The following is an 18622-nucleotide window of genomic DNA, read 5'->3' on the forward strand; positions in this document are numbered from 1 at the left end:
TGGCTGTCTTCCTCCCGAGAAAGTGTCGTTGCCAGTTGTGTCGTAATCCAAGGCCGGGAAGGTAGGGACCGGCCAGAGAAAGAAGGGCGCTCTCCCCTTCTGCTGGAGAAGGGGTGAGGGCGCCGTGTTCTGTGCTGCGGGTGGACATCTTCGGGACGCGCCCTCTGCCCTTCCCCCCACCCCGCCCCCAGCGGTTTCCTTGTTTTGGGCCGTTACTTTCATCATTTCCACCTGCTTTAGGTTGCTTGAGCTTTGAGTTTTTGACTTGAATTGTAATATATCCAGTTTAAAAAAAAAATCATCTCGTTAGGTTGATTTAAATTGCTGTTAGAAGCTCGGAAGGCTGAGAACCGTAACGTAGGCTCTCGGTGTCGTCCTGATTAACTGAAGTCACCTGAAAATAATTGTGCCCATTAGATTAGGTAGGAAGTATTAAGGAGTGAGGAAAGAGTGAGGTTAAGGAGAATGTTCTAACCTCATCTTGGGTGGGGAGCAAAGTTCAGTGTTCAGCCCAAACCGGTGTTAAAGTATTCATCTTTAAAATCTTACTTTGATAGATGTAAGACGGACTTGGAAGTCACTGTGCCTCAATTCTCAGTCTTCAGTGAAACACAAAGTAAATAGAGAAATAACCCAAGAAGAAAGTTTTGTTTGGCAATTGTCGATGAGGATACGTTCTCAAATAGGCACCCCATTCTCAACTTGATAGTAACTGAAGAAACATGCATTGGTTGATTAATGGTACTTTCTCTGTTTTTCTAGGCATTATCTATTATGTCCATATTTTCCCCTTGCTTTCAGGTCCATCTAAGTAAAAGCAGAAATCTACACATCATGTTCTGTTAGACATTGAGTGCCTCTGGGTTTTTCTTTTGGACCTCTGTGAACTTTTCTTCTAAAGCTCCGGGTAGATTTGATGTGATTATTGTTATAAATCATTTCTCAGGAAGACTTGATTTAATACATATAGTGCATTTTTAAAATCATAGTTTTAATAATAATTTCACAGTTTACCTTTATGATAAGGAAAAATGTCACATGTTCTCTGTGGACACCAGAAAATTCAACAATTATTTAGTTGATAAGTGAAATTGAAGGGAACTCTTGAAATCATTGCACATTTAACAAATTCTTCATAAATACTTGGCTGTGCTGTTTTAGGAAGAAAACTAACAGGGCCAAATGTGGACATTTAAAGATTCAAAGCAACAGTTATATTTGAATTATGCACGTTTTAAACCAGGGATGTCCACAAACTGTCGCTCACTGGCTAGCTGCCTACTGATTTTGTGAGGACATTGTTTTGCTTACTTATGGTATCAGATATTATGAAAATTATGCATGTACTTTTGTGTTTGTGTATTTAATGTGTTGCCCAAGGCAACTCCTATTCTTCCAAAGAAGAAAAAAAAAAAGGTTTTTTTAAAAGTTAAAAAAAAGAGGCCGAGCAGGGAGAATTGCTTGAGCTCAGGAGTTTGAGACCAGCCTGAGCAAGAGCGAGATCCCATCTCTTGTAAAATAGAAAAATTAGCTGGGCCTTGTGGTGGTCACCTATGTAGTCCCAGCTACTTGGGAAACTGAGGCAGGAGAATCTCTTGAGCCCAAGAGTTTGAGGTTGCTGTGAGCTATGATGATGACACCAAGGCACTCACCTTTAGGGGTTCTGAGTGAGACTCTGTCTTGAAAAGAAAGTTAAACAGTTTTAATTGTTTCAAAGATGGAACTCAGTATTCCCTTCAGAACTGATTCCATATGCAGACTTTATTTTGTTGACATTACCTTGCTTTCCATTATTATTTAGGCACAAACCTTGGTTTTATTTGTATGGATGGCCAGTTGTGGCCAGTGATTTTTATCTCTAAACTACTCATTAGTCTTTTGCCAAGTTTTCTGCCTGGTTTTTTTCTCTCTCACTGTGCCTTGCCTGCTGCCTAAATCTTAAAATAATGCTGCAAACACATCCCTCACTGTTCAGAAACCAAGGATAGCCTTCTTTTATCTACAGAGTATAGTTCAGAATGCCTAGCTTTCTAAATGTCTGCTCAAAATCTATTTTTCTGATGCCAGTATTATTTCTTTATAGGAGCTGTCCACTCTAACCAATCTCTTTCTCATTTACACTTTGCATTTTTCTACTTTCTTGTTTCTGTTGAGACTTTGAATGCCTATGTATAGGCTGCTTATTTTTAAAAAATTCCCCCCCCCCCCCAAATTACCAAAGTAGAGAATGAAGTAAACTTTTAAGTTTCATCTTTGGTCCTTCAGTACAGTCATCCAGATGTTGCAGTTGCTTGTGTTGTTGCTTTCCTTTGAACTCATACCCCTTGTTTGCCATTCCCTTGGTTTTAATCTTATGTAGACTCATTTTAGAGTATCATAGAACATTATTGTGGGAAATGTTGGAATCCAGCCTTCTGTTTTATAGATCGGGAAAGTGAAATACATACACTATAACTATGGTAAATTTCACACACCTAGTGATGGAGGCAGAGCTGGAGACCCACACTTTATCTCCTGACTCAAGTTTTGCATATTCTCTATGAAACCATACTGCTTTTCATCTCTTGGGTCATGTTGTATTATTTGCTTCATATTATTTTTCATTTTGTGGGTTCATTCTTATGCAGATTGGAAATTTCTTTCTTTTTCTTTTTTTTCAATTGTTGGTGATTCATTGAGGGTACAAGAAACCAGGTTACACTGATTGCATTTGTTAGGTAAAGTCCCTCTTACAATCGTGTCTTGCCCCCAAAAGGTGTGGTGCACACATCACACAAGAAATGTGTGGATATTTCTTGAGGGCAGGAGTATCTTGGTGACTTGCATTATAAATTATTTAAACAATGATTGAAAGTATATATGGATCATGCCTGTAATCCTACCTAGCACTTTGGGAGATGGAGGTGAGTAGATTGCTGGAGCTTATGAATTCCAGATCAGGTTGAGCAAGAGTGAGACCCCGTCTCTACTAAAAATAGAAAAACTAGCTGGTGTCAGGGCCGGCGCCTATAGTCCCAGCTACTCAGGAGGCTGAGGCAGGAGTATTTCTCTCTTGAGCCCAAGAGACTGAGGTTGCTGTGAGCTATAATGATGCCACAGCACTGCACCCAGGATGACAGAGTGAGACTTTGTCTCCCCCCTCAAAAAAATGGAGTCTTTCTGTGCTTGTTAGATGTATTAAGAAAAATATTTCTGCAGTGCAGTCCTATGACCCACTAAAAAGGGAACTGAATTCCTTATAGGCTTTTCCTGTTGGAATTTAGTTTGTCTTTTTGAATGTCTTGTAGAGAGAATGAATCTTTGAAGAACATAGATGAGAAACAATGTAGTGATTTGTAAGAAACTGTCAGGACGTATCACAGTAACTAAATGTAAATGATCTAGCAAAATGTTCTTTTTCACCTTTTGAGTATTATAAAAATAACATTTCACATTTTGCTACTTTCTTTTATTCATGTGTCAAGAAGCAGCAGTACATCTGTTGAGCAAAATATTTGAAAAATCATTTGTTTTTGGTGTTAGCTTTAATATATTCTTCATGTTTTCTTTTTTCTTAATTATGAGGTTTCTGTTAATAGAAACAGAATAGGGTTGCCTTGCCCTTTTTCTTACATATTTGTAACAGTAGTTTAATGTTGTTAGCATAGAGAGCCATCAGGTGAAATCTCTCTGGAAAGAATGAATGCTTACTCTTTTGGTCTGTTTTTCATGTATTTTTTGGTTGCTAATTTTTATTTGTTCAAACTATCAGCTATAGTTTTGAAAGACTGATTCTCTTGTTCCTTTTTCCTGCAGTTGTACTTAAGATTTGCTGAACTGAACATGAATATAGTATGAATGATATTTTTTTTTGTTGTTGTTTAGGTGATCAGCTGAATAATCCAAGCAATGAGAATACATGGAAGCTTTGTAGGGAATGGGCACTTCACAAAAGGGTTTTTTTTTTCTTTTAAGAATAAGTCTTCTAAAATTTTCAGTACATATTTTCAAATCATGTGGCTATGTAGATCAGCTCAAATAATGGATGTAACAAAGAATTTAATATGCCATGTATTATTTTAAGTATTCCAGCTATGTTGTAGAAATATTTTATTAATTTCTTAAGACATTGGAAAATTTTCCTTGGGGATGCCTAATCGCTTCTAGGTGCTAGATATTCTTAAATAATATCTTTCATTTTTAGAAACATTTAGCATATTTAAAGTATACCCCCCTCCATCTCAGTAATTCTGCTGCCCTAGGAAATCCAGTTACTTTTATTTTTGTTTCTTTTCATTTCCTATAAGGCCTTGCACGATTTGGCTTTTTGCCTCTTCTGCTATTATCCTTTTCCTCTTGGGGCCTTGAATAGCACCTTCTTTTTTTGCCTTAGAACCTGTGAACATGTTCTTCCCTCCTCTTCTGTAGGGTAGTTAATATTAAGTCTGGCTACTAGCAATAGACAGCAAGTAACAATTTCTCTCTCACACCAGAGAAATAAATACAGGAATGGCATGACATTCATTTATTAAATTTATTTCAAGGTATGTGTGTGTGTATTTGTGTAACGTGTTTTGCTATTATAAATCTGAAATAAAGATCTTTGTGTATAAGCTTAAAAATATTTTCTTTTTCATTGAATCCTGTTGTGAGCTCTGGTTGAAAATCTCATTTAAAAAAAAAAAAAAAGATTTTAGAGAAATCTTTAAATTCTTTTTATTGCAAAGCACAAAATTTAAATGTGCAGTCCAGTGAATTTTTGTAATTGTAGACATCCATGTGATCGTCATCCAGATCAAGGTATAGAACATTTCCAGTGTACTGTAAGTCTCTTTTGTGTCCCCTCTCAATCAGTATTTCCTATCCTCCAAAAAGTAATCAGTATTGTTACTTCTGTTCTGGACTTTATATAAAGGGAACCAGACAGTATATACTCTCTTGTGGATGGCTACTTTTTTTTTTTTTTTTTTTTTTTGAGACAGAGCCTCAAGCTGTCGCCCTGGGTACAGTGTTGTGGCATCACAGCTTATAGCAACCTCCAACTCCGGTGCTCAAGCGATTCTCTTTCCTCAGCCTCCCAAGTAGCTGGGACTGCAGGCGCCCGCCACAGTGACTGGCTGTTTTTTGGTTGTAATTGTCATTGTTGTTTGGCATGCCCGGGGCGGATTCTAACCCCCCAGTTCTGGTGTATGTGGCTGGCGCCTTAACCGCTTGAGCTACAGGCGCTGAGTCGATAGCTACTTTCTCTTAACATGGTGAAATTTCATCATGATATTGGGCACAGCAACATCATGGTAGTATTCCAATTAAAAAAAATTTACCATAGATGAAAAGTTTTACATTTGGTTTGTTTGCAGTTTTTAGGTATTGTGGATAAAGCTATTGTGAACATTCATTTGCAGATCTTTGAGTGGACATACTTATTTCTTTTAGTAGCAGAATTGTGCTGTCCTTAGCAATTTTTGAAGCTCTTTGAGCCAGTCCTGTATGGTTGGTACATAGTTTTATGGGATTCCCCTTACCATAAAACTGGAGACTGCCTCTTTCTCTTGTGTTAAATCTTTCAATTTCTGTGAAAATCATGTAAGTTTTTTGGTTTGTTTAACTTCTCCATTTGATGGAGTATATCACACAGTAGACCATGTCTGTTTTTTTTTGTTTGTTTGTTTGTTTTGGTCTCCTACTTGATTTGTTTGGATAAGAATTCCAGGTTGAAAATAATTAGCCTTAAGAGTTCAAATAATTTGCTTCATTGTTTTCTAGTTTGTCATCCCTTTGAGAAGTCTGAAGACATTCTGATTCTTGATCGTGTTTTTGCCTTTGTTGAATTTTGTGGTTTCTGTATTCTGAAATTTCTTGAGGATTTGACTTCGTGTACATCTATTTTTAATTATTTTCTTGGATATTCATTTTCCTGAATATTCGTTGTACCTTCAAAATCTGCAAATTATGTTATTCTGGGAAATTTTCTTGGTTTATTTCATTGATGGTTTATATTAGTCTGATAGGACTGTCATGTGAGATATCACACAGCATGTTTCTTAAACAGAAATCTTTTCTCATAGTTCTAGCATTCAAGAATAAGGTGCCATATGGTTAGTTTCTGATGAGTCTTCCCTTCTGGCTTGTAGACAGCTAATTATATTCTTGCTTGTGTCTTCTTGTGGGTTTTCCATGGAGAGAGATTTGTTCTCTTTTTGTATTGGGGCCCTATTCTTGTGACCTCACTTAATATTAATTACATCCTTAAACAGCCTTATTTTCAAATATAATTATATTGGGGTGTTGAGGCTTCAACAAAATAATTTTTGGGGCCAATTTCATAACAGTGGATTTCTTCCTTTTTGTTTATTTTTTCTTAAACTTCTTTCATTTGTTTGGGTCTCTTAGATTAGTTTTTGAATTTTCTTTTTTTCTCCATTGTTGTTTTCCTGATATGTTTGCTCTGTTTTATTTGGGATATTTATTTCCTAAGCCTTTCATTGAGTTTTTAATTTTTGATGTCAAGATTCTGATTTCCCATATGCTCTTTTTTGTTTTGTTAAAAATTTCTTTTGGCTGGACATACTGGCTAAGACCTTTAATCCTAGTACTTTGGAAGGCCATGGTGGGAGGATTGCTTGAGGCCCAGGAGTCTAAGACCAGTTCAAGTTGCTGAGCAACACAACAAGACCTTGTTTCTAAAAAAACTAGAAAAATTATCCAAGCTTGGTGGCATGCACCTATAGTCTCAGCTATTTGGGAGGCTGGGGCAAGAGAATCAGTTGAGCTCAGGAGTTGCATGTTGCAGTGAGCTAGCCTGGGCAACAGAGCAAGACCCTATTTCAAAAGAGAAAAAGAAATTTCTTTATATAGCATCCTGTGCTTTTGCATGCGTGCACTATCTTTAATTTTTGAGGCTCATCAAGGGCTTTAAAAAAAATGTTTCACCTTTCATGTTTCTTTGAAGGTGGCTTTTCTCCGTTTGTTTCAGTCTCTAACTTTGGTGTTAGAAGCTTATTTTAGCTGTTGAAATCCTTGGGTGATTGACAGTTAAATTGATTGGGATTTATAGACTTTGAATGTTACCATATGGTGGTCCAAATGAGTCCTTTTTGAGAAAACCCTGAGGTCTAGGTGTTTCCTCTGGGTCAGATTCATGAGGGAAAACTCAGTTTGCCTGAGGGCTGAAGGGTGCCACTAGATGTTTTTTGTTCGTTTTGGTATAAGGGAGTGGACTGCTCATTTTCCCACTTTATGGTAGTTAGCTCATAGATATTTAATTATATCTGGTTGAACCCCTAGTTCAGGAACTCTTTAAAATAACTCTGGGGCTGGGAATGGTGGTTCATGTCTATAATCCTAGCACTCTAGGAGGCTGAGGCGGGTAGATGGCCTGAGCCTTAAGAGTTGAAGACCCACCTGAACAAGATTGAGACCCCCGTCTCTACTAAAAATAGCAAAACTAGCAGGGAGTTGTTTCAGCTGCTCAGGAGGCTGAGGCAAGAGGATCTATTTCTTGAGCCCAAGAGTTTGAGGTTGCTTTGAGCTAGGCTGACACTGCTGCCCTCTAGCCTGAGCAACAGAATGAAACTTTGTCTCAAAAACAAAAACAAAAATACCCAATAAAACAGCTATTGGCTGTGGGGGGAAAAAACAAGTAAAAAAGAATGTTACAAAAATTAAAAAAATATAGATGTTTATAGGCTTTTGGTAGAGTTTGGTAGCTGACCATTTGGGAAATTTCCAAGGGTTTAACTGCTTCTCAGACAGTTCTCATCCAGTCTTTCTTATTTAACTTACTCTTCCAGATTAGGCAATACCTGGTACTGCCAGGTCTCGAATAGTTCCAGGATTCCAGGGTATAAATTCGGTTTTTCAGTTTCTAGTATAGGCTTCACCATTCTGGAATTCACTAAATGAGTTTAGTTACCAGTTTTCCATTTTGTCTTTTAGCATCTGAAATTTTATTTGTATTATTATTTTTTGGATATTTTGCCCTTGTGGGTTAATTTCGTAAATTAAAACTTTAGATTTTAAATCTCAGAAATTCTATATTTAAATCTCAGAAATCTCAGAAATTACCTCGAGGTAATTTTTTTTTTTTTTTTTTGAATTTTTAAGAGTTGGGAGGAAAAAAAAAAATATGTAAGACTCAGGCCCAGAAAGGGTAAAATATTTTCTATCTGGTTCTTTACAAAAGAATTTGCCTATTCTGTCCTTGTTATAAAGTTCCTTATTTATTTTAATAAAGCTGTGTCTAAATTATTTCTACCTTTATTCCTACAAAGAAGCTTCAGTTTATAATCTTTGAACTTCCTGAAGTTATTTAGTGCATATATGGAAGTTAAAAGTAAAAATTGGTAGGATATACTCTGTTGTCAATTCTTTAATGTTAAATGTTAAAGAGTAGGACAAGAAAAATATTGAAGAAATAAATCAGAGAGCACCAAATAGGTATTTGTATGGATTGTTCTTTGTCTTGCCATGTAAGTGCAGAACATAGGAGGCTCATGTATAATATTTTGAAGAATGGGGAAAAGAACAGTTGTAAGCCTAAAAGAACAGGCTGAAATCATATTTTAAATGAGCCATTTTTATCATCCCTCTTTTAGATGGCAAATCATAGCTGGGGGAATAAATTGGCTCTAGGTAAGAAGCTGTTCAAAACAGTAATGTAATGGATACATGAATCCATACTCACACACGAATGTGTGTGGTGTGTATATTTTACCCCTAATATCAATCAGAAATGATAAGAAGAATTAATGTGGTCCACATGTGATAGTAGGAGAGACTGGGATTATGTTGTTACAAGAAGTAAAATATGTTTTTCTTAAAGTTCTGGCTTCCAGCAAGCTCAGTTTTGTTTAGTCTTAATTGTGTGAGCAGTTATTATCCTGGTTTCTTGCATAATTATTATTTTCTTCCCCCTAAATGATAATACTTCATTATTTATCACTATTATTTTTAAACTTATTTCTGTGAATATGTAAACTCATCATACTTTTGAAAACTAGGATCACATGCTATATATTGTTTTCCAGCTAGGCTTCTGTGAACATCCTTCCATCAGTATATATGTAGGGTGCCAAAAACATGTATATACATTTTAAGAAAGAAAAAACTGTATTAAATTTGTAATACTCAAGTCACGTGAGACTTCTGCAATTAAAGAAGTGCTCAACAGGACTTGTATTCATCTTTTGTTAACAGTATATATTGAGTAAAAGTTTTAGAGTCAGACAAGTTAGGTTCTAGCAAAGGGTCCATTTACTGTTTGGGCTAAGTCTCTACCTCATTTTTTCCTCATTTTTAATGTGGGGAATACCTAATCAAAGGATTATTATAAGGCTTCAGTGAGAATTCATGAATCAGTGTAACTGCTAAGTGGTATTTAGTGTAAATGAAGAACTTGTCTGGATCTCCTCTCTCTCTAGGATCAATTTCTAAATGTTAAATAACTGGGTTCAAAGATATATTATTATATACTTAAGATTTTGCTAACTGTTGTCCAACTGGTGCTGGGGAAAAAAAAATACCACTTTACACCTTTATCACAGTGTTTCCAAACTTTGTGTTATCATTCTTTCTAATCTTTGCCAAACCTAGTAGGCAAAAAATTGACAGAATTAAAAGAATTAGACAAATCCATAAACATAATTTGGGTATTTTGCTATACCTCTCTGATTAATTAGGAGAATATTAAGATGAAGTCAAAAGAATATACAGAATTTGAGCAATGTAATTAACATGTGAGTCTAATTGACATGTATCAAACATTTCCTCCAAACCTGCAAAATGCAGACTTTTTTGAAGTTCTTGTGGAAATTTTTCCCAAAGTGACACATTGTGGACACTAAAAAAAGTTGAAATAATTATTTCTAGACTGTACTTTCTGACATGTTGAAATTAAGCCAGAAATGAGTTCTAAAAAGAAAGAAAAATTGTCACCTGTTTGAAAATTAAACAGTAAGCTTGTAAGTAGCAATTTGAGAAAAAATATTAAACAATTTTGAACTGCACAATGAAAATATGGTATAACTTAAGGAATACTGGTAAAACCAAAGTTAGAGGAATGTTTGTAGCCTTAAAAGCCATGTATTTGAAAGAATATAGGTTTGAAGTGGTATATATAACTTTAACCCACATTCCATTGGTCAGAAATGAGTCATGTGATCCCACCTATATGTAGGGATGGCTGGGAAATGTCATATAGCACCATGCTAATGATGAAAAGAGTACAGATATTAGACTAGCATTCTCTGTCTTTTGCCTATTTATTTTTGGAGAGAAGGGTTTCTCTCTGTTTCCCAGACTGGTCTCAAACTCCTGTGCTCAAATGATCTTCCTTTTCACCTTCCAAGTAGCTAGGATGTCAGGTGTGTTTTCCTATGTCTGACTCTCAACCTTCAGTGTTGTTTTGTTATGTGTGGAAGTAGATTGGCCTATGTCTTTTGTTCCAACCCTGACATTGTACCACTTTCTGCCTTATTATTCTCTAGCCACATTAGACTAGGTTATTTCCCATAAGGTGAGGCTTTTTCTCTCCTAGCACCTATGTGCATTATAGTTTACTTTGCTTGAAGTGCTCTGATGTAAACATTTACATGACTTGTCTACTCTTCATCTTGAAAACGTCAGCTTAAATTTTATCCCTAATGAAAGGCTCTAACTAAAGTAGCATTTCTATTCTCTGTACTTTGTGATAGCATTGTGCTTCTATCTTCATCAGTATTTTTCACAATTTATAATTACTTAAAAATTTTTGTTTCTTCTGCTAGAAAGAGATGTCTGTTTTGCTCTGTTGTATCCCTGTAGCATCTGTCTGCTAATAAGGATACACTGGTCATTCAGTACATGTGTGAATGAATGAATATTAAACAGACTGAAGTTGAGAGTGTGAATTACAATCAAAGGTACTTATGATAAATTAGTTGAGTTGGTGAAGGCTTGAGTTTCAGTGGTGGCAGTGTCAGTGGAAGTAAAAAGGAGGGATGAGAGGCATTTCGAAAGAAAAACCAACACAAGTTGATGTGTTACTTAAGGTGAGCATGGATGAATGGGAAAATAATGGTTTGTAATCTAACAAATTGGTAAAGAGGATAGAAAAACTGGGTTTTGGAGATAATGATGAGTTAGAATTGATGTATGTTAAATCTGAAGTGATAGCAAGACATTCAAGTAGAAATGTTGAGGAACAATAACTTGAATTAAAGAACACGATTGGAATTACGGATTTGGGAGTCAGTTAACCAAAGGTAATAAGACGAAGCTATAAAAATGGATGAGTTAATGAATTATCTAGAGGGTCTATACTGAGAAGACCAGATGGCTGGAGGAGAAGAAAAAGAGAAGTCAGAATAGAAACCAGAAGTCAGTGGAGGGGTGGGGAAAGAGAATGAATTTAATGTAGGGTCAAGAAAACCAGTAAAGAGTTTCAGAGAAGAGGGATGGTTAATGTGGTTAACTATATAGTCTAGCTATTTCTTGTCATGTGCATTTGAAGGTTCTGAAACGTTACCTTCTATGAAGTACAGTAGAACCTCTATAAGATGATCAAGGTACTGTAACAAACTGGTCAACATGAGCTTCCATTGAGTACATGCTGTGCATTCCTCATTTATGAAAATTAGGTCAACTTAAAGAGGTAGTCAATGTAGGGAGGTGAACTTCTGCTGAGTTAAGAGGTCAAAAAGTATGTTGGGCTTTCTTTTGTGTACAGGAAGATATAGCTTAATGAGAATGATAGAGTATACCTTTGAGTTCCTGTCTCTTAGAGATAGACAGTTAAATGTGGGTGAAAATATTTTTTTAGAGGTATATATTGAAATTTTGCAAATAAGATTTTGCTTCAAAATAATCCAGTGGGGAAACAGGAGTAGGTGAGAATATGGATAGAGCAAGTGGCCATGAGTGATGATTGTAGCTGGAAAATGGATTTTGGGGGGGGGTTGCTCTGTTCTTTGGTGTTTGAAATTTTATATAATAGAAATTATAAAAGTAGGAAATCAACTTTTTCACTTACTTGTTATGACCATGGGTGAGTTAAACTTTTTCTTTTTCTTTTTTTTAATAATAGACGGGGTCTGGCTCTATCATCCAGACTGCAGCGCAGTGGCGTAGTCATAGCTTACTGCAGCCTCAAACTCCTGGGCTCAAGGGATCCACTTGCCTCAGCCTCCTGAGCAGTTGGGATTTCAGGCACATGACACTATGCCTGGCTAATTTTTCTATTTTTTTGTGAGAGACGAGTCTCACTATGTTGCCCAGGCTGGTCTTCAACTCTTGGCTGCAGGCATTCGTCCTGTCTCAGCTTCCCCAAGTTTTGGGATTACAGCTTTGAGTCACTGTGTGGGGCCAAACTTTTGAAGCCTTAGTTTCTTCAGTTATAAAATGGTGACATTAATATTTACTTCATAAGGTTGCTGTGGTAATTAGTAACATTGTATTAAAAGTACTTAGCATAGGGCGGCGCCTGTGGCTCAGTGAGTAGGGCGCCAGCCCCATATGCCAAGGGTGGCGGGTTCAAACCCAGCCCTGGCCAAACTGCAACAAAAAAATAGCCGGGTGTTGTGGCGGGCGCCTGTAGTCCCAGCTGCTCGGAAGGCTGAGGCAAGAGAATCGCGTAAGCCCAAGAGTTAGAGGTTGCTGTGAGACGTGTGACGCCACGGCGCTCTACCCGAGGGCGGTACAGTGAGACTGTCTCTACAAAAAAAAAAAAGAAGAGAAAAAAAGAAAGTACTTAGCATACTTGTTCTGTGTATTATTTCTGAAGTGAAATACAGTGAGAGGCAATACAGTTAGGCATCAAGGTTGAGGATTTTGTAGAGGGAGAAAGGCTTCAGGGCTTGTTTTAGCTTCTCTTAAGACTTACGTTCTTTTTAGAATATTATAGTAGGTTAGAATTGCTACTGTAGATTTTTTTTTCTTTCTTTTTTTTTTTTGGAGACTGAGTCTCACTTTGTTGCCCTTGGTAGAGTGTCCTGGTGTCATAGCTCACAGCCTCAAACTCTTGGGCTCAAGCAAACCTCTTGCCTCAGCCTCCTGAGTAGCTGGGACTATAGGCACCTGCCACAGTGCCCAGCTATTTTTAGAGAGGAAGGTCTCCCTCTGGCTCAGGCTGGTCTTGAACCTGTGAGCTCAGTCAATCCACCTGCCTTGGCCTCCCAGAGTGCTAGGATTACAGGTGTGAACCACTATGCCTGGCCCTCCCTGAATATTTTTGATCCTTGATTGGTTGGGTCCTTGAATGTGGAACCCATGGATATAGAGAGATGACTGTACTAAGAAATTCCAGTCCCAGTCCATAGATGGCATATGATTTGGTCTCCAGGTAAACAAGAGAGCCATTAACATAAGAGGAGGAGGGAGCTTTCTTGCGTATCTTTTCATTCTCATCTTTTTAAAATTTTGTCTTTTTTTAAAGGGAACTTTGAATTAGCTGGGCAGAGTTTGCAACTGTCCTACTGTCCTATAGCTTCATGATCAGTCATTTCTTTTTCTTTCTTTTTTTTTTTTTTTTTTTTGTTGTTTGGCAGCCCCGGGCTGGATTTGAACCCATGAGCTCTGGTGCATGTGGCTGATGCCCTAGCTGCTTGAGCTACAGGTGCTGAGCCTTTTTTTTTTTTTTTTTTTAAGAGATGAGCTCTCACTGTGTTGTCTAGGCAGGAGTAAAGTGCACTGGCTAGTCATAGGCATGATTATTGCTTTCTACAGTCTGGCCTCAAGCAGTCCTCCCACCTCAGTTCCCCGAGTAGCTGGGTTGCCTCTATGCTTGGCATTTCCCCCCCCCACCCCTGTTTTAACAGGAAAAAACTTAATGGAAAACACTAAGTTATTGTTGTCTTTCTTCTGTTAAATAGCAGTATAAGAATAGTAGAGGATAAGATGATAAGGCAGGCAGGTGAGAGGAAAGAGGTGTTTAAAAATGAAGGAATGGAGGAGATGAAGTAGATAATTACTGAGAAGAGCTGTCTAAAGTTTATCTTTCTATTTGCTTTATATATCAACTTGTAGTGAGTAGTTGAAAATTGCTTTGCCACTATAATTGGTGACTTTTTGGTTATTCACTACCTGGAACACACATATATTTTTAACACAAAATTCTGATACAGCTATCACTGAGTTTATATTCTCATACAGTTGGTGGTGGAATTTTTAACATTAGGTAGGAGGCTAGGACAGGGAAGCACAACTTACAGCAGGCATTGTAACCAGTATGTTTTACATACAATTTATCCTCACAGCCTCCCTGTAGGTAGATGTTACCAAAACACAGAGAGGTAGTAGTAGAACAAGAATTCAAATGGTACAGTTTCTGTTCTCTTGCAGTTATCTTTTATTTATCCCTGTGCTTCATTTTATAATTCCATTTGGTCATTAGAGATGTGATTTTTTGAGATGTGATTCACATACCATATAGTTCGTCCATTTAAAGTATGCAATTCAGTGACTTTTAGTATAGTCTCAGAGTTGTGCAACCGTCACCATAACATTACAATATTTTGTCATCCCAAAAGGAGACCCCTTACTTGTTTGTTGTCACCCCCAATTTCCCCTCCCCCTGTCCTGGGCAACCACTTAACTATGTTTTATCTCCATAGATTTACTCATTCTGGGCATTTCATGTAAAGGGAATCATACAATGTGTGATTTTTTTTTTATGTTAATCCTCTCTCTCTCTTTTTAAATTATTTTTTATTAAATCATAACTTCGTACATTGATGCATTTATGGGGTTTAGGGTACTGCTTCGATATACAATGTAAAATGTTTACATTGAACTAAGTAACATATCCATCACAATTATACTCATTTGTTAAGTTTTGAAATGTACCATTGCATCATGCACATATCTATCTCTCCCTCCTCCCATATCTGTCTTCTTCCCTTCTACTTTCTGGACTATAGTTATGTTTTGCCATTCGTATGCGTGTGTAGGTGGTTATATATTGATTTCATAGTAGAATTGAGTACATTTGGTACTTTTTTTCCCCATTCTTGAGATACTTTGCTAAGAAGAATATGTTCCAGCTCCATCCAGGTAAACATAAAAGATGTGAAGTCTCCTTCTTTTTTATGGCTGCATAGTATTCCGTGGTGTACATATAGCACAATTTGTTAATCCATTCATGGGTCGATGGACACTTGGGCTGTTTCCATGTCTTGGCTATTATGAATTGGGCTGCAGTAAACATTCTGATGCAAATGTCTTTGTTGTAAAATAATTTTTGGTCATCTGGGTATATACCTAGTAGAGGAATTGCAGGATCTTCTACTTTTAGTTCCTTGAGTGTTCTCCAAACTTCTTTCCAAAGAAAATGCACTAGCTTGCATTCTCACTAGCAGTGTAGAAGCGTTCCCTTCTCTCCGCATCCTTGCCAACATCTGTACTTTTGGGATTTCGTGATGTGAGCTAATCTTACTGGAGTTAGATGATATCTCAAAGTAGTTTTGATTTGCATTTCTCTGATGATTAAAGATGATAATTTTTTCATGTGTTTGTAGGCCATAAGCCTGTCTTCATCAGAGAAATTTCTGTTCAAGTCTCCTGCCCACATAGAAATGGGGTTTTTATTCTTTTCTTTTGATTAGTTTTGAGTTCTCTGTAGATTCTAGTTATCAGACCTTTGTCAGAAGAATAGCCTGCAAAAATCTTCTCCCATTCTGGACGGCGCCTGTGGTTCAAAGGAGTAGAGTGCCATCCCTGTATGCCAGAGGTGGTGGGTTCAAACCTTTCTGATTCCATAAAATGAAGTACTATTTTTTTTTTTTTTTTTTTTGCAGTTTTTGGCCAGGGCTGGGTTTGAACCTGCCACCTCTGGCATATGGGGCCAGTGCCCTACTCTTTTGAGCCGCAGATGTCTCCATTTTTTTTTTTTTTTTTAAGTTCTTTAAACTATGACAATGATGCTTATAGGGATTATATTAAATCTGTAGATTGCTTTGGGTAGTATGGACATTTTAACAATGTTGATTCTTCCCAGCCATTGCAGTTTTTGGCCGGGACTGGGTTTGAACCTGCCACCTTTGGCATATGGTGCCAGCGCCCTACTCCTTTGAGCCACGGGCATGGCCCTGTATTTGTCTTTTTTTTTTTTTTTACTGTTACCAGTGGGTTGTATACCTTCAGAAGATTGCTTATTGTTCATTGTCCTTTTCAGGAGGCAGAAGGAGTAAGGAGGAAATCATGGGCCAAACCCTTTGTTGTGATTTCTATGGAAAGGAATAGGCAAGACAGGGTAGGCAAGCTTGAATAAGTTTAGTATTGGATAGTTTGAATAATTTTAGTGCCTTCTGGGATATAAGGGTTGTCCTTATTGTCTGATACCTTGCCCTGGGATGATTTAGGGCAGGAGGAATATCGGCTTGGTGTGAGTTATTTAAAGGATGTGGTTGGGGGTATTGGGTTCTCCATTGGTTGGGTACATAACAAGGGTATATTCACAGGCAAGTTGTTTGCTGTCTCTAGTAATTAACCCCAGAGAGGGTTATAAATAATATAACCTGTTATAAATTAGCTAAATTCATTTACATCTTTTTTTTTTTTTTTTCCGAGACAGAGTCTTGCTGTGTCACCCAGCCTAGAATTCAGTGGTGTTATAGTTCACTGCAACCTCAAACTCCTGGGCTCATGTGATCCTTCTGCCTCAGCCTCCGCAATAGCTAGGACTTGTATAGGTGTGCACCGTGGTGCTGGGCTAATTTTTCTCTTTTTTGTAGAGATGGAGTTTTGCTGTTACTCAGGGTATCCTGGAACACCTGATGTCAAGTGATCCTCCCACACTGGCTTCCCAAAGTGTGAGATTAGTGGTGTGAGCCACCTTGTGTTGGGGAGATTTCAAGTCCTCTCTTGTAGCTATTTTAAAATACATAATGCATTGTTGTTAACTATAGTCACTCTACTTTGCTATTGAACCTACATCTTCTGTCTAATTATATGTCTGTACCAGTGGTTCTCTACCTTCCTGATGCCTTTTGATATAGTTCCCGTGGGTCGCGACCCACAGGTTGAGAACTGCTGGTCTATCTGTATTGACTAAACTCTTCTTCACACCCTTCCCAGCCTTTTGTAACTGTCATTCTGCTCTCTACCTCCAGGAGATAAATTTTTTAGCTGCTACATATGAGTGAGAACATGTAATCTTTGTCATTAGGTGCCCAGTTTATTTCAGTTTACATGTTGATCTCCACTAACATCCATGTTGCTGCAAATGACATGGTTTTATTCTTTTTTTTTTTTGTAGAGACAGAGTCTCACTGTACCGCCCTCGGGTAGAGTGCCGTGGCGTCACACGGCTCACAGCAACCTCTAACTCTTGGGCTTACGCAATTCTCTTGCCTCAGCCTCCCAAGCAGCTGGGACTACAGGCGCCCACCACAACACCCGGCTATTTTTTGTTGCAGTTTGGCCGGGACTGGGTTTGAACCCGCCACCCTCGGCATATGGGGCCGGCGCCCTACTCACTGAGCCACAGGCGCTGCCCATGGTTTTATTCTTTTTATGGCTAAGTAGTATTTCATGTATCTATATGCAACATTTTCTTTATTCATTCATCCACTGATGGATACTTAGGTTGATTTCATATCTTTGACGTTGTGCATGATCCTGTGATAAACATGCAAGTGCAGGTATTCCTTTGAAGTTTTTACCCCTGTTTTCTTCAAGTAGTTTTTAGTTTCAGGTCTTACTTTAATTTAAACCTTTAATCCCTCTTGATTTTTTGTATGTAATGAGAGGCGTCTAGTTTCATTTCTTCAGCATATGGATATCCAGTTTTCCCAGTACCACTTATTGATGACAACGACCTTTCTTCAGTATGTTCTTGGCACAGTTTATTTTTCGATCCTCTATTTTGTACCATTTATCTGTGTTTCTTTTTTTTAAAACGTTTCATGTACCAATACTATTGTTTTCTGGTTACTATATTAATAATTTTGACATCAGGCAAGTAGTGTGATATTTCTAGCTTGCTTCTGTTTTTGCTTAGGATGCTTTAGCTGTTTGGGGTCTTTTTGGTTCCATATGAATATTAGTATTTTTTTTTCTATTTCTGTTGTCACAGAAATGATGTTGGTATTTTGGTAGGAATTACATTATTTGTAGATTGCTTTGGGCAGTATGATCATGTTAAGGATAGTAATTCTTCCCATTTATGACCATAGGATGTGTTTACATTTGTTTATATCCTCAATGTTTTATATTTTTCCTAGTAAAGATCTTTCACTTCTATTAAATTTATTCTTAGATTTTTCTGGAGGAGAGCTAGGTATTGTAAATGGGATTTGTCTCTTGATTGTTTTTCTTGGCTAGATCATTATTGGTGTGTAGAAATGCTACCGGTTTTTGTATGTTGATTTTGTATTCTTCAACTTTACTGAATTGGAAGAGTTTTTGGTAGAGTCTTTAGGATTTTCTAGATATAGAAGATTGTGTCATGGGCAGGGCGTGGTAGCTCATGCTTGTAATCCTTGCATTCTGAGAGGCTGAAGTGGGAGAATCACTTGGGCTTAGGAGTTTGAGAGCAGCCTGAGCAAGAATGAGACCCTATCTCTACTAAAAAAAATTAGCTGGGAATTATGGTGGGCAGCTGTAGTCCCAGTGGCTTGGGAGGCTGAGGCGAGAGTATTGCTTGAACCTAGGAGTTTGAGGTTGCTGTGAG

The 18622-nt window shown here is 37.5% G+C and overlaps 1 protein-coding gene across 7 annotated transcripts in view; it reads left to right on the forward strand.

The window, feature by feature from the left end:
- Positions 1-18622, forward strand: part of NCK1 (NCK adaptor protein 1) — a 111246-nt gene that overhangs the window by 459 nt on the left and 92165 nt on the right. Inside the window, exon 1 of one of the 7 annotated variants that reach the window (XM_053599300.1) lies at positions 44-61. The exons of the other annotated variants lie outside the window; for them this stretch is intronic. The gene's annotated coding sequence lies outside the window, so the exon portion shown is untranslated. Of the gene's footprint in view, positions 1-43; positions 62-18622 lie in introns of those variants that run through there. 7 annotated transcript variants of the gene reach the window in all.

This window comes from Nycticebus coucang, chromosome 8, assembly GCF_027406575.1.
Source record: "Nycticebus coucang isolate mNycCou1 chromosome 8, mNycCou1.pri, whole genome shotgun sequence".
Classification (NCBI taxonomy): Eukaryota; Metazoa; Chordata; class Mammalia; order Primates; family Lorisidae; genus Nycticebus; species Nycticebus coucang.